This window comes from Pelecanus crispus, chromosome 2, assembly GCF_030463565.1.
Source record: "Pelecanus crispus isolate bPelCri1 chromosome 2, bPelCri1.pri, whole genome shotgun sequence".
NCBI lineage: Eukaryota > Metazoa > Chordata > Aves > Pelecaniformes > Pelecanidae > Pelecanus > Pelecanus crispus.
In genome coordinates this window covers 163,721,536-163,737,077 of record NC_134644.1, presented here as the reverse complement: position 1 = coordinate 163,737,077, position 15,542 = coordinate 163,721,536, and positions in this window count along the sequence as shown.

The following is a 15,542-nucleotide window of genomic DNA, read 5'->3' as shown; positions in this document are numbered from 1 at the left end:
ATGGGTAGAACCAAAAATTATTATTGTGGTCTTAAAATCCAATTTTCAGAAAAGCCTATTCCTCTGAAATCAGAAGTATTAGATCTGTGAAATAAGCAGAAATAATTTTCATCTTGATTTCCTGAGTAGTTCCATTGAAATCAATCTCTGCAACTACGTGCATGCTTGAGAAAAGAAACACCCTAGTGCTCTGCTGAAGAGAACCTAAATTACCAATAAACACAGTTTAGATGCTCGGTATACTAATGCAGCACTAAATCCAGTACAGTTCACTCCAGAGGAAGAAAGTCTTTCCTAGTTAGCACAAAAATTACACATATCCCCTGGGAGACAAGTCCTGGTCCTGACTTGACTTAAAACAAATATTCATTATTTTATATTAGTAATTTATATTAGGTCTTATAATAAATGAGCCTTCAGTGGAAAAGTATCTTCAGATAATATAACCCATGACTATAGATTTCCTCAGGCATCGTGCTCTAGTTCAGCTATAGACGCGGCTATGCTAAATAAAGCCTTTTCTTTAGAATTTGTGTGTATGTGTACATGTGTTCACCCATACATTATATGTTTTTTTAAGAACACAGCACTAAGTGAACCTTTAAACTCCAACTTAGTCTTCAAACTTCTACAACAACTTTTTTGATAATAAGCTTTACAAAAAAAGGTATTAATATCAGTGACTTAAGATTTGAAGAACTAATAATACTGTATTCAGTTTAGGTTTCTAACATAGTGCATCTGCACACCAGAGACATCCACTCTGGCCAGGGAAATGTACTACAACCTTGCCTGGAAATACTATGCTGTGATAACTCCTGCTGAAAGACTTTTGTGAAGACCTCCCTGCACACTGCACCATGGGATGCAAGGCATGTATCTACATCTGGAGTACTGCCAAAGCCAGATGAGGAGAAACACGTGTCTTCACTGCAGTGCTGGAAGACTCCTTCAGCAATGCCCACTTCATCTACTTTTAGAGCATCTTGCCATCTAAACTCCCTCTACAGTCATTGGGGAGAAACAGGCATCTGCAAGGTGCAATTAGTCTATTTTTGGTATTTATCTTGGGGTAAGGTGACTCATGCAGTAGAGGCACCCATTTCTCTGCATTGATTATAAAGGCTGCCTAGTAATTAGCTCAAATGCAAACATCTACACCACACGCCCAACATTAATTGAAGCGGATTTTACCCTATCTGTGTCTGTGAGCCTTGAAGGGAAGTAGGTCATAGGAAGGTTTCTAATAAAATAGAGCCAGTTCATGAAATCCAGGAGCTCATCTCTGTGTGGGGAATCGGAGGAATTGAGGTTACAGCCCAACATCCCAGGAAAGGTATTTCTGCTGGTTACAAATCTCTTAGCTTGGCATTCCCTTGTAGTTTGGTTCTCAGCATCCCACAAAGTATAGTATGAGTAGGTTGAATAAAAAGGATCCATAACTTCTACAGTCTCCTATTATAACATCACTGTCAAGCCAACATTTGGCTTGCAATGGTCCAGCCTCAAAAAAGAGTCTGACATCACTGAAAGCAGCTGAGCAATGTTTGGGGAAATCTGGAATTGCACCGTATATGTTCCAGCTGCATGTGATGAAAAAGAGCCTGTAATAAAACTGAGTTTGACACTGTCAAACAGTTTCCTGGTTGATGTGATCATACTAAATATGAAGAAAGAGACTAGCAAACCAGTTAAAAGGGTCATGAAGTTTAAATGCAGAGAAAGAGACAGCGAGAAATGTATCCCAGTTGTGTACCATTTGCATTATAATCAGAATGGCTTTACAGGAAGTGAACCCACCAGAATAAAAAAACTAAGCAAGGAATATTTAAATACAGTGAAACCAAAAGCAGCACTCAGTCAGCAAGGTATGTAGCGTCGGCTACGGTAAGTTCTGTGGCTGAGCACTAGATTGAGGCAGACAGCGGGGTTCCCAGAGCCAGGGAAACCCGAGGAAGAGCAGAGAGGCCCGCCAGGAGCTGGCAGCACCCATGAGCAAGGCTGACACGGCTTGAGCATTGCCAGGAGCGACTGCGGGAGATTTAAATGGCCCTAGGGAGTGTTAGTGACTAGGAACGTTGCCGACAGGGTGGGCAAATAGGGCATGGCGTGTCAGCCAGGGTGTTGCAACCTGCTTGTAGGTCCACAGCCCAGGAAGTGCTCTAGGTCTCTGCTATAATGGTGGGCACTTGTGTCAGAGTTAAAACCAGTGTTCTGCAGACAAAGCCCCTGAGATGTCTGACGCTTCCACCCAGATGGAAATGGTAAGGAGGGAGACTTCAGTACAGGCAGTAGGGTGCAATGAGTGCCCAGACCCTTCTCCTGAAGAAAAGGTAAATACCTGCATAAGTTGTGCACAGGTTGATGATCTGTTACATCAGGTGGCCGAGTTGCAGGAAACAGTCAAGAGGCTGCACAGTATTAGAGTAGCCAAGATGGAGATAGGTGGTTTCAGAACCATGCTCCTGTAGCAGACACCACTGAGAATGAGACACCTTGGACCCTGGTGACCCACAAAAGCAGGACCCCACTTCAGTCTCCACCCTCCAGCATCACAACCAAAAACAGATATGAAGCTTTAACAGCCACAGACACCCACGAGCAAGGTCTGCAAGGAGAAACTGTACCAGCAGCACACACTGGATACGGTAAAAAGAAACAATGACTGCTCGTAGTGGGTGACTCTCTGTTAAGGGGCACTGAGGCGCCCATCTGCTGACCTGGTAGGGAGTCATGTGATGTATGCTGCCTTCCAGGAGCTAATATCTGAGATATTGCCAAGAGGGTGCTACAACTTCTCAGGAGCAGGGACTACTATCTACTGCTACTCTTTCGTGTGGGCATGAATGACACCGCAAGCCAGAACCTGGGCAGAATCAAGGAAGATTATAAAGCCCTGGGGGTGCAAGTGAAAAAAACTGGTGCCCAAGTTATCTTTTCTTTTTGATGAAGAACAAGTCAAAAGCTTATGGGTAAGAATAAAGGGACAGCCTAATATGAGTGACACCGTTGTGGGTGTTTACTACAGGCCACCTGATCAGGAAGAGGAAGTCAATGAGTCCTTCTACAGACAGCTGAAAGTAGCCTCACAATCACAGGTCCTGGTTCACATGGGGGACTTCAACCACCCTGATATCTGCTGGAAAGACAACACAGCTAGGCAGACACACAGTCCAGGAGGTTCCTGCAGAGCACTGATGACAACTTTTTGACACAGGTGGTGCAGGAGCCAACAAGGAGAGGTGTGATGCTGGACCTTGTACTAGCAAACAAAGAAGGACTGGTTGGGGATGTGAAGGTTGGGGGCAGCCTTGGCTGCAGTGACCATGAGATGGTAGAGTTCACGATCCTGCATGGAGGAAGCAGGGCAATAAGTAGGATTACAACCCTGGACTTCAAGAGAGCTAACTTAGGCCTCTTCAAGGACGTACTTGGAGGAATCCCATAGGTTAGGGCTCTAGAAGGTAGGGGGGTCCAAGAGAGCTGGTCAATATTCAAGCATCAGTTCCTCCAAGCTGAAGATCTATGCATCCCTATGAGTAAGAAATCAAGTAAAGGGGGAAGGAGCACGGATAAGCAAGGAGCTTCTGGAAAAACTCAAATGGAAGAAGGAAGTTTGCAGAATGCAGAAAAGGGACAGGCCACTTGGGAGGAATGTGGGAACGTTGTCAGAGTATGGAGGGATGCAGTAAGGAAGGCTAAGGTCCACTTGGAATTAAATCTGGCAAGGGATGTCAAGGACAACAAGAAGGGCTTCTTCAAGTACATCAGTAGCAAAAGGAAGGCTGGGGAAAATGTGGGCCCACTGCTGAATGAGGTGGGTGCCCTGGTGATGGAGGATACAGAAAAGGCAGAGTTACTGAATGTCTTCTTTGCTTCAGCCATTACTGCTAAGGCTGGCCCTCGGGAATCCCAGACCCTGGAGGTAGGAGAGAAAGTCTGGAGAAAGGAAGACTTCCCCTTGGTCGAGAAGGATCAGGTTAGAGAACATTCAGGCAAAATGGACACCCACAAATCCATGGGCCCTGATGGGATGCACCCACCAGTGCTGAAGGAGCTGGCAGATGTTGTTACTAAGCCACTCTCCATCATCTTTGAAAGGTCGTGGAGAACAGGAGAGGTGCCTGAGGACTGGAGAAAAACCAATGTCACTCCAATCTTCAAAAAGGGCAAGAAGGAGGACTCAGGAAACTACAGGCCAGTCGGCCTCACCTCCATCCCTGGAAAGGTGATGGAACAGCTCATTCTGGATGTCATCTCTAAGCATGTGGAGGTAAAGAAGGTTATCAGGAGTAGTCAGCATGGATTCACCAAGGGGAAATCATGCTTGATGAATCTGATAGCCTTCTATGATGGCAAGACTGACTGGGTAGATGAGGGGAGAGCAGTGGATGTTGTCTACCTTGACTTCAGCAAGGCTTTTGACGCTGTCTCCCATAACATCCTCATAGGTAAGCTCAGGAAGTGTGGGTTAGATGAGTGAACAGTGAGACGGATTGAGAACTGGCTGAATGGAAGAGCTCAGAGGGCTGTGATCAGCAGCACAGTCTAGTTGGAGGCCTGTAGCTAGCAGTGTTCCCCAGGGGTCAGTACTGGGTCCAGTCTTGTTCAACTTATTCATCAATGACCTGCATGAAGGGACAGAGTTTGCTGATGCAAGTTTTCTGATGATACAAAACTGGGAGGAGTGGCTGATACACCAGAAGGCTGTGCTGCCATTCAGTGAGACCTGGACAGGCTAGAGAGTTGGACAGAGAGGAACCTAATGAAGTTCAAAAAAGGCAAGTGTAGGGTCCTGCACCTAGGGAGGAATAACCCCATGCACCAGTACAGGTTAGGGGTTGACCTGCTGAAAAGCAGCTCTGCGGAGAAGGACCTGGGAGTCCTGGTGGACAACAAGTTAACCATGAACCAGCAATGTGCCCTTGCAGCTAAGACCACCAATGGTATCCTGGGGTGCATTAGGAAGAGTGTGGCCAGCGGGTTGAGGGAGGTTATCCTCCCCCTCCATTCTGCTCTGGTGAGGTCACATCTGGAGTACTGTGTCCAGTTCTGGGCTCCCCAATTCAAGAAAGACAAGGAAATACTGGAGAGAGTCCAGCGGAGGAATACGGAGATGATTAGGGCACTGGAGCATCTCTTCTATGAGGAAAGGCTGAGAGAGCTGGGGCTGTTTAGCCTGGAGAAGAGGAGACTGAGAGGGGATGTTATTAACACAAATATCTTAAGGGTGGGTGTCAGGAGGATGGGGCCATACTCTTTTCAGTGGTGCTCACCAACAGGATAAGAGGTAACGGGCACAAACTGAAACACAGGAAGTTCCATCTGAATATGAGGAAAAACTTCTTTACTTTGAGGGTGACAGAGCACTGACAGGCTGCCCAGAGAGGTTGTAGAGTCTCCTTCTCTGGAGATATTCAAAACATGCCTGGACGTGATCCTGTGCAACCTGCTTTATGTGAACCTGCTTTAGCAGGGGGGTTGGCCTAGATGACCTCCAGAGGTCCCTTCCAACCCCAACCATTCTGTGATTCTGTGAATATTCAGAAACACATTCATACAGTTGGACAAAAACCACTTTTCCTGGATTTTAAGGGGTTTTTGTACATGTTCATCTTCCCAAACTACTACACAGATCAAAATTTCAAATAAACCAAAAGCCTACCTTTTCCAAAATATTTTTGATTGGGTTTAGTTCAAATGTTTAATTTCACTTTGACAAACCTTTTGTTAATGTTGCTCAATTATTACAATGAAATTAAATTTTGAAAGAAACTATTTGCATCCCTCAAAATGGAACTTCATACAGAAAAAAAAAAAATAAGATTTAAGCCATCTGAAACATGGAGAACTTTCTAGAATAGTTCTGACCTTTCCAAACAAAAGAGTTTCTTTTTTACCAGAATGATTAGAAGCTTGTTTACAGAAAATTCTTCCAATTCTGCCAATCTCTATCCATTTTGAGTCAAAAAAGGGGCATAGTTTTCTTCATACTTCTACTCTCTTGGTCAGGAATAGCTGCAACATCACAGTGGGGACAGGCCGGTACACAAGAGACCTAGGTGGAGAATGTTTCTTTTGATATAGTTTCTACAATGCACAAGGGGATGCTCAGCAGCTGCTTGTTATACGGAGGAGGATATTAACTATTCTCTGTGTGTTCCAGTCCCTTGCTCACAGATATGCACACAGATCTTGCCTTGACTCACAAACCTAATGACCTGTTCCCTGTAAAGACAGACTCAGGCAGTAGCACAGTCCAGGCTGAACCTTAGCCACCAGCAACAGTTAAAACATTTGTCTTTTCCTTGATACCTTGGGACTGCTCTCTAATGCAGACAGTCTGAAAGAGATAATTTTTCTCATGATGCTCTTAAAAAACTGTGGCTTCTCTATCAGATGAAAAACCACTCAAAGAAAGAAAGACTGAAAATTAAGATCGTTATGCTACACCTTTTATGGAAAGTCTAGGAGAATGATTCAGTGAGGGCTGTGAATTTAAGAATATGATTCTTTCAATCAAAATAAAGTGATTCAGAAGGCCATCATCTCAGATTCTCTTTTTAAAGCTTCACAACTGCCTTTAAAACTTAAGGATCAAAAGCAATTGTATTATCTTCCTGTTAAAGAAAAGTAACGCAATTTAGTCTTTGATGTTTAATCTTGCGCTGTCTTTCCGCCTGCCTGTGGGCATGATCCTGTAAGCTGTCAGGAGCCTCCCAAGTTGCCTGCAGCACTTAACAGGGCTGGACTAGCTCATGTCTCTCCTTGAAGTCAGACCATGGAAGTCCTCCTCTTCATCAGTTTCATGCTGCAGATGCTAGACAGGCACTCCAAAGATCCAAAGTCATGTCCTGTTAATACCTATGAAACCTATGACAATGTCAGTCCCTGTGACCCAAGTTCCCAATCTTAAGTGCTAGAGGTGGGGTTTCATTATTCAGTTATTTAAGACACAAACTCTTCAAGGCAGAGACTGTACTGCACAGGTACCTCTCTGCTGGTCTAAACCAATCTCCTTTCTCTTTCCCTCTTTCAAGAAATGCAGTTCTTGCGAGTAACCCTTTTACCTTTCCTTACCAATATGAACATAGAGATTAAAGGCACACAAGTTGCTTGTTCCTTTTTTTGTGTGTGACTCATGCTACTTCAAATCAAAGAGCACCTAGACATAGAATAATTCTTCAAGACCCAACATAAACACACAGAACTTCAGAGTGTGTATATGCTTTTATGTTTGTATATATAGAATCCCAATAAGTACATACTGAACAAAAGTAGAATTTGATTTCATCTCCTGACTGGCAACACCCTGTCAGGCAAGAACACAGCTATGGGCTTGTTAATTTAATTTCACTTTCCTACATACTTTGACAGGTTAAAAAAAACCCAGGCTCCTATAATATATATGCACATCAAGATGCACTAGATTTATTCATGATTCTCCTCTTGCACTCATGGAAAATTATGTTCAGTTACCATATTGACTTAAGGCAACTTGTAAGAAATTGAGGAATTTGTTCTGAATTAGTGTCTTTTCCCAGTGGTATTGCTTTCACCCATGGAAGACCCAGCACTTTTAATACCTGCCTCAAATTACCCCATCCCCATTACAGGCAAAGATGAAGAAGATCATGCTGAAGATCTTTCACTGTCATAAGAGCAAGATCCTGTTGGAGAAATGGACAAATCACTCTGATTCATTTGCAACAAATTGGGGCTTTTCTGCAACAAAAGTCAGTCTTTTTTATTCCTCATAAGACAATGTAAATTTCTTCTAGCTGTGTGTAAAGTTAGCCAAAAAGTTCATACAAAAAGTAGAAAAAAATCTGTTTCTCGAGATGATGGGCTTGTTAAGGACTGATCCCACCACTGTTGCTCATCATTCCCACAGTGGTTCACATTCCTGTGCCAGATTCAATGATGTTTAAGCTAACTGTTAGGTAGAAAACACTTTGAAGATGAGAGACTGTGAGAGAGCCACCTGAAAATACTTAAACTGGCTGGGGCACTCTGCTGAAATCCTGTCATGTTTGTAACATAGAAACATCATGTGTGGAGCTGAATTTCAATCAGAGCTTTTAAAAAGCTTAATGGTTGCATGGCTATTTATTGTCCCTCTGCTGTTACCCTTTTGTTTAAGGCCTAAGCTAGAAGATAAGACTATTCTCTCTCTCTCTTCAGGTCCTATATTCAGGAATCTTAATGGAAGATCATCTAGACTGTGAATCTATGTAGGACTGAGTTAGAAAAAAATGCAAAATTTCAGCTCTTTCTTGCCTTTGATGTTAGACAAGAATTTTGAAGAACTAGATGTCAGATTTGGATGCATATTGTGGCCATCCAGCACCAAAAATCTTTATAGATACTCACAGCTGTCCTCATTTTGCCATCTTTTTTGTCTGTAAAGCAGAATTTGATTAAATATTTAATTTCACATGGGGCAAAATCTGGGCTGCGTAAAAAAAAATCAGCGGAGGTTTTGCTATAGATCTCATGAGGTTTCAGAAATTGCCAAATTTAATGATTTCCTCATTAAGAACACGCTATTTTTGGTACCTTTAGAATTTCATCTCTCCGGAGCCAGAGGGCTATGAGATTTTCTCTTTCTGATATACATGCAATACACACAGGTGCAGATAAAGCTTAGAAATGTGAATACTACAGAGCTCTGAAACCAGATAAAATGAACACTAACTGTGTGATCTTTCAAACAAAATATCACCACAGCCTTAAGTCTTGTAAGCCAGTCTCATGACAACTCAGGGCCTGTCAATAGAGAATGCATTCAGTATGTAAAAAAATATTCCATTTTATATGAAATAACTGGAAGGTTTGGATTATTTGTTTTGATATGCCATTTACATGAAGGTTCATAAACAAGACTGCTAGGTGATTAAAAAACCACAGCAAAAGGCAATTTGGGGAATTTAATTTAAAGACTACTTTGCAAGTAATATTCAGCACATTTTCACCAGCTCTGCTCAGCAATCTTTAAGCAGCTTTCAAAGTGCCCACAAATCTGATGGAAGGTAGTAACTCAACAAGTGAATTGAGCTGATGCTAATCTTAAGTTTGATGCTTTTACTGTGCTTTCAGAAAGAGAATATATATCCTTTGGAGATGTTTTCCTCCGTTTCTGTGGAAGCAGAACTTTTGCAGCATGAGAGAAGGACATGGTGTTAGCATGTTTATTAATTTAGGGGAAAGGTCTGCTCTCTGTAGAAACAAAGCCATCGTTCTCATACATATTGACAGAATGTAGGCACAGCCGTGGCCGGAGGTGCCTTTTCTGTTTCCCTCGGTCATGTGCTGTGTATCACTGATCTGGAATGACGCTGAGAATATTTTTTGTTGTTTAATTAAAAAAAAAAAAAATCCATAAGCAAAGAGGATTTCCCAAATACTTACTTATGTGTTAGTGAGACTATGGCTGAAGGAGCAGCTCTTCATGAATATACCAGTAACTTGAGTTAATTGGATTCTGAGCCCCCCTCTGTATTGAACCTCAGAAAAAAGCAGACAAAACAGCCAAAGCAGAGTCCAGCATCCCCTTTAAATTGCTTTCTCAGTTGATTAATGATGCCACAAGAGAAAAGATCATATTCAGCAAAGTCTTCCTAATCCTATTAGTCCAGAAAAGATCCTTAATATCTTACCAGGTAGGAAGAGGAGGAGAGATCTGAACCGGACATGGCCTTTGCAGCTCCTGGACTCTTGGAAATGTGTGGACAGGAATGGGTACGCTGAGCGTTTCCTACGTACAGATCCACAAACAGCTGGGGAAAGTTACAGGATGATCTAAATAAAATGCATGAGCACTGCTGGTGGCTAATAAACTACCAAACATGCAAATACCATTGATACACGGCAGCATTGAATTGCAAATGCATGCTGCAGTAAAGGGCATACAGCCACTAATAAATGTAAACTATTAATACCAGCTTTTCAATAAATAAAGCCACAAATCATGCCAAGGCTTACCATGAGTGCTGCAGAGTGTATCAGTAACTGCTCTATTTCTGTTCAGGAAAGTAATCATGACAATGACAAAAAAAATTGTCAGAAAAATGTATTGAGATGAAATAATAATAATAATATTAATCTTGTTTCTTCTTTAACAAAAGGTATAAGATCCTTGTTTGAGCTGAGGGAAATATTTTTACAGGCTTCTACCTTAAGCCTGAATTTTATTCTTTTTATAGTTCTTTCTGCATCATCCTGCCCACATGTAGGGCCTTGAAGTAGGAATCAGGAGCTTTTACTCCTGCTCTAATCATAATACATATTTTTTAAAAAACTTTTTTAACCATTCAGTCTCAAAACACTTTGAAAAGGAAGTCTTTATCCCCAAAATGAGGCAACAAACTGCATGAAAAAACAGTTCCCCTGTCATCACATAGAGCCCAAAGGAGGTCAGGAGCAGAGCAGTTTGCTGAGTGCCAGCACAATTCACTCTCCAGTAGATCCCTGTTTGCAATTGTGCTAATTGTGGGGCCGGGGAGGGGAACCTGGGGGTTTGTGCCTGCTGTTATTGAAGTCAAAGGCACCTCTGCTTGAGGGCAATGGTGCAAGATCAGGTCTTTGGGGACGGGGTCTATGTTGGCACTGTTTCCGCTGTTAACATCCTGATGCTCACAAGGTCTTGGCATGGGACAAGCCCAGCTCCTCTTTAGTCAGGGGACTGAGGCAACTGGGAAGGAAAACTGGGGTGGAAAAAAAAGAATTGCAGTCAAAATAGTACTTCTGAACAATGGGGCTACGTTTTCACACAGAGCCCAACAGTGAGTTTAATTAAATACTACACATATTTACTTACTGAAAAATCCTGTTTCATTAACATAAACAGATAGGAGAGCATCAGTGCATGACAACCCACAGGGCACTGGGGAAAATCTGTTTTGAATTTTGTACATCAATCAAGTGATTCGTATATATGGTATTTGCAACTGATGGCTGCCTGAAAGGAGTCTAGTGATTTTTACACCAGGGTACACCACTAAAAACCTCTCATTAATAGATAATCAGCTTCTACTGATCAACTCCTCGGCTGCATTCCAAAGCATCTGTTTTGCCTGTTTTGTGATTTAGAACTGCTAAGTGTGATGAAAGCAGGTTTGTGTTATTTCTTTACTCATTAATCTTATTATACTATTTCACCCTCAGCAGTGATTTTTTTTTTAAAGAAAGATGATAAAAAGCAAGTGAAAAATACATTAGCCCACTAAATGGCCCATTATTTCATTATGTTTGTGCTAACAATGTAATAGCAAGAGCCATTCTACGCAAATAATATTTTTTAAGGAAAAAAAGTAATGAGAATAATTACTTTTTTAGCCAAATTGAATAGTTTATCACTAGACTTTTAGGCTTCAAGTGATTTTGGTGGGATTTTTTTCCTACTAATGTTACACAATGAGATGAATAGGAAATTAGTAGGTGAAAAATGACTTACAGGAATAACATTTTTTAGTCAAGGCATGTAAAATGTTGAGCATTTGCTTTTCAGAGTGGTAGTCTAAATGTTGCTTTAAGCCTTTTTTTCCACTGCATGGTAAAATACTTCAAAATGCAGGGATTTTTTTAAAAGGTGCTAGCTGTGTCTGTGAACATGTGGTGGTTTCCAGCTTTGTTTTATGTTACTGCACCTGAAGCAATTTATGGTCAAAACCCTCATGTAACATCTATATGTTGTTTATATATTTCAATTTGGAGGTAAAGTAGCCAAGGGCTAATCACACATAGATCAGATTTGCCACTAGTGTTTTCTGATGTCTTATTTTCAGGCCCTATTAAACCTGACACAAAGATAGGTGGAAAGGAGAGACAGGACTAAATAAATAAAGCGACAGTAAGCTTTGAGAAAAAAAAAAAAAGCTCTTAGACCAGTTTGCTGTAGCTTTCATTTGTTTCTTTGAAAATCTTAGCTGCTAAAAACCTAACCTACAGCTGACATCCAAATTTTAACTCTAAATGTAAACCATAGAATCATAGAATCATAGAATTGTTTAGGTTGGAAAAGACCTTTAAGATCATCCAGTCCAACCATTAACCTACACTACCAAGTCCACAGTAAACCAAGCAAGGGTAGACTAGACTAAACCATGTCCCCAAGTGCCACATCTACCCATTTTTTGAACACCTCCAGGGATGGTGACTCTACCACCTCTCTGGGCAGCCTCTTCCAATGCTTGACCACCCTTTCCGTAAAGAAATTTTTCCTAATTTCCAACCTAAACCTCCCCTGCCACAGCTTGAGCCCATTTCCTCTCGTCCTATCGCTAACTACTTGGGAGAAGAGACCAACACCCACCTCACTACAACCTCCTTTCAGGTAGTTGTAGAGAGCAATAAGGTCTCCCCTCAGCCTCTTCTCTAAGCTCAACAATCCCAGTTCCCTCATAAGGCTTGTGCTCCAGACCCTTCACCAGCCTTGTTGTCCTTCTCTGAACACGCTCCAGCACCTCAATGTCTTTCTTGTAGTGAGGGGCCCAAAACTGGACACAGTATTCCAGGTGCGGCCTCACCAGCGCTGAGTACAGGGGCAGAATCACCTCCCTGCTCCTGCTGGCCACACTATTCCTGATACAGGCCAGGATGCTGTTGGCCTTCTTGGCCACCTGGGCACACTGCTGGCTCATGTTCAGCCGGCTGTCTACCAACACCCCCAGGTCCTTTTCGGCCAGGCAGCTTTCCAGCCACTCTTCCCCAAGCCTGTAGCGTTGCATGGGGTTGTTGTGACCGAAGTGCAGGACCTGGCACTTGGCCTTGTTAAACCTCATACAGTTGGCCTCGGCCCATCGATCCAGCCTGTCCGGGTCCCTCTACAGGGCCATCCTACCCTCCAGCAGATCGACTCTCCCACCCAGCTTGGTTTCGTCTGCAAACTTACTGAGGGTGCACTCAATCCCCTCATCCAGATCATCGATAAAGATATTAAACAAGGCTGGCCCCAAAACAGAGCCCTGGGGAACACCACTCATGACGGGCTGCCAACTGGACTTAACTCCATTTACAACTACTGTCTGGGCTCGGCTACCCAACCAGTGTTTTACCCAGCAAAGAGTACGCCCGTCCAAGCCATGAGCTGCCAGCTTCCCAAGGAGAATATTGTGGGAGACAGTGTCAAAAGCTTTGCTAAAGTCCAGGTAGATGACATCCACAGCCTTTCCATCATCTACCAGGTGGGTCACCAGGTCATAAAAGGAGATCAGGTTGGTCAAGCAGGACCTGCCTTTCATGAACCCATGCTGGCTGCTCCTGATCCCCTGCTTGACCTGCACTTGCCTGTTGAGTTCACTCAATATGAACCTCTCCACAATCTTTCCCGGCAAGGGAAATCTTTCCATGCAGGGCTCTGAAAAGTGCTCACTTATCCTCTCTGCCTATTCCTTTTTTCCAGGTTGCTTTAGCTCTGTGGACTAGACTGCAACCCCAAAAAGGTTATTTGCTCAACAATATCTGCAGAGCTCAGTAACAATCCAGGATCTCCAGGTATATTGAGCCAAAGCGGATGCTGTGATGCTGTCAATGCGCTGTTTTGTTGGTAACCCACTGGCTAAAGTGGCCCTCTTCTGACCAACTGTGGTCCTTGGCCCATTTCCCAGGACATTTGCCCAAATGGCAGCTTGCCTCTCTGTGAGATGCCATCTCCTGAATATGTTTGCCCTTGCCCTGAGGGAAAGCATCCAGAGCCAGTTCATGCTGGTAGAAGCTCAGTCCGGGCTTCACTTCATCCTCACATAATTCTGCTCACATGGACAAGAAGAAGATGTATGGGAACTGGATCCCCCTTCAATGATACCTTCTGGAATTACAGATTTGTTCCTCACTATTTCCCTGTGTATTAGAGCATGTCAGGTTCCTACCTCATACCTTATTACTATCATCATCATCATCCTGGAACATTTATATTCTCAAGCTGCTGAAACTTTGCTTATTAGAATCTCACAAATTCCATTTAGTGAAATACTGCCCATACTCTGTAAAGCCACCTTACTGGCAGTGCAGTTCTGTAAGTGGGCAAGGTTTAGCACAGGCTTTAAAACAAATAAGCATGGATAAATTAAAAATTTAAGTAAACCCACTTCAATGACAGATGTAGAACAAATTACACAGCAATATCACTGGCTCAGTAGAGAGTCCAGAGCTGTGGGGCTTTCAGGAGATGTACCTGGCACATGACCCTCTTACTTTTCTATCACTTATACTTTCTGGGAAAGGGATGTGACATCAACAGTTCCACATGTTGGGTTTTCTTTGTCGCTAGTGGCTATTGGCAACCTGAGGTAAATTAAAGGAGTCCTGGGTTTTAAAACAGCTTTATTTGCCCATGGCTGGGCTATGCTGAGTACAAGTCTGCTGCAGCCTGGGGCTGGGGCCATCATCTTCAGCTTTCCTCAAGGACCATGTGGGACCCTGAAAGCTTGTGTTTTCCATCTGCTGTGATCTTAGAGATGCTTCTACACTGCAGCTTCTACCTTTGGTTTTTAATCTATTTGGCTCTTGGTGTTTTGAATTCCAAGAGAGAAACCTTCTGAAAATGAAATTATCATAACTGAGATTTGTCAGCAGTTGAGCAAAAGACTTTCTGCTTAGTAAACAGTAATCTGAAGGTACAGTTAAAACATCTCTTACCAATAAGTTAAGTTCAAGTACAGACCAGCCTTCAAAACACCCTCTAGTGGCTCTGTGCATCATTTCAAGTTATGGGTCTAGTTTTCACAACCACATAAGAAATATATCCACATAAGTGAATTAATTTACTGTATTTTGCAACTGAATCTCTTCCCAGGCAGAAAAATATATTTTTTAAAATTTATTTACCTACTTATCAGTGAGAAGAATAATCTGTGTCAGCATAAACAGATGCTTTGTATGCAAAAAAAAATTTGTAACTGCTACTCATTTTTTCTCTTCACAGAGGAAGAGAGAGATTTGTGCATTTGTAATGTCACAGCCTCCTTTTTGGTTCAAGCTGTGATTTATATTTCAGAGTTTGGGCAGAGAAAACTGCAACCTTTTATCACTAGATATAACCCAAACATCTCAAAGCAAGCTCAATTGCTTTGATAGCCATTAATGAGCTAAACACCACAGACAGTTTTGCTGGCTGAACTTCATGGAAGTCCATGGAGTTAAGGTGGAACAAAAACTAGATATTCCTCACCTACAGGGCATGGTATTCATCAGGTCTAGGTGTGATTTTCTCCATCTACAGGATATTAGCAATGTCATTCACTATAGAATTTCCAATGATAAACAGTACCTGAAAAATGTAGGATAAAGTACATCAGTAATCAGTGGAATAGGATGTTAAAGAAGACAGAATTTGATCCTGGGAGGTCTTTTTACAGGACCAAAGTTAACTTGCCTTAGTTTCACACCTACCTATCTTCCCACAAAGAAAAGCAGATTTTGTCCACTGACTTTCTGGTAGTGTCCATGTTACAGCATAAACTGTTTGACCCAGAAAGAGTCATACACTCAGAAGCTGAGAACTGCAGTCCAAAATGCATGGACTGCCTCACTGCATCAGACTG